Below are 1603 nucleotides of genomic sequence, written 5' to 3' on the forward strand. Positions count from 1 at the left end.
CGCCAGGTTGAAAAGGCCTGGCCGAGCCCGAGACTATGTTTTGCACGCTGTCCGTTTGTCCATCCGTCCGTCGGTGTGTCTGTCCATCTGCCTTTTATAGCGGCACTAGGAGGCCGACTTATGTAAAACATATACTTTTTTATATTATTCATTCCGATTTTACACATGATCTCTATAGTCATATGACCAAGACGGATCTGTTAGATTTTTCATATTCCATCCTGATTGGCTGAGATCCAAAGTTTTCAGGAGTGGCCTGTTTTGAACAGAAATCGTGAACGATTGCGGTGAAACTGTGCACGCACATCCCCACTACGTTGAGGAACAAATGCCACCCTTTTAACATTGCCCTATTATAGCGCCACCAGGAGGCATATTTTTGCGAAATAATTTTTTTAATATATTTGTCCCACAAATTCTATCCAAAGATCACATAACTCCCCTAACCATAAAACAGCCATTTTCTCCAGGTCCAGACCAGGAAGAATTGTGCTCACAATGTCAATTGTGAGTCACCATTTGGCCCTCACACAAGTGTATAGCAAAGCGCACGCACACACACGCACGCACGCACGCACGCACGCACGCACGCACGCACGCACGCACGCACGCACGCACGCACGCACACACACACACACACACACACACACACACACACACACACACATACACAGAGAGAGAGAGAGAAAGTACCGTTCCAACTCTATAGGAGGAATGAGGTGCCACTACACATCTTTAATAAGCACCATCTGACTGGTCGAATCAACAACAGCCTTGGCGTGATAGGCAGGATGAATCCAAATGCCCTCGTTATATCCAGCAGCAGACCTCCTCCAGCATGTCAGTAGTCCATTTCAGCTGCCCACTCGCAGCTCGCAGCTTCACTCCAGATGGCTCTTTACTTCCTGGTCCCAGGCCTGCTGCTGTGTTGGGACCTTCTCTGATTGGCTGGCACACCTGCGTCCCCCCAAACCTCTCTCTCTCTCTCTCTCTCTGATTGACAAGTGACTTCCCCAAACAGAGGCCCTGTTGCCGCTGACATTCTGTTGTTGTTGAGTGACAGCCCCGTGGTGCTGGGCTCCCCGCTGAGCGTTCTGGGCATGACATCATTAGTTTCCCCTCCACTAAACAGCTGTTCCTGGTTCCTCGCCAAGACGGCCGTTCGATTCTTTCTCAGCCCGCGTGTAAACGACAAGATTGGCCTCGTGTTATGCAGCCGCTGTAACTGGAAGGCGTTGTACTCTGGGTTTGTCCTTTTGGTAAATCGTTTTGACTTTGACTTCACAGAGTCAGTGTCCTATGTGCAACAAGTAATATAATATGTGGTATTGTAGCAAACTCCCATTATATACTGTGTATATGCACAGTTCACGGTTGATTTATCCATTTGTAACAATGAGACTGTATATGGACCCTCCATTCGTACACAATATACCTTTATTGATCACGTGGGGGAAATTCAGGCGCAAGAGAGCTCCACAGTAAACACCATATACCAGGCAAAGAAATAAGTGCAAAAGGTACTAAAATAAAATAAAAATATCATCACAATAAAGACACCCCCAAACAAATACAGTATATGAATAAAGCATACAGATGTATA

Source organism: Electrona antarctica (assembly GCF_951216825.1).
Source record: "Electrona antarctica genome assembly, chromosome: 18".
NCBI classification, from domain to species: Eukaryota; Metazoa; Chordata; class Actinopteri; order Myctophiformes; family Myctophidae; genus Electrona; species Electrona antarctica.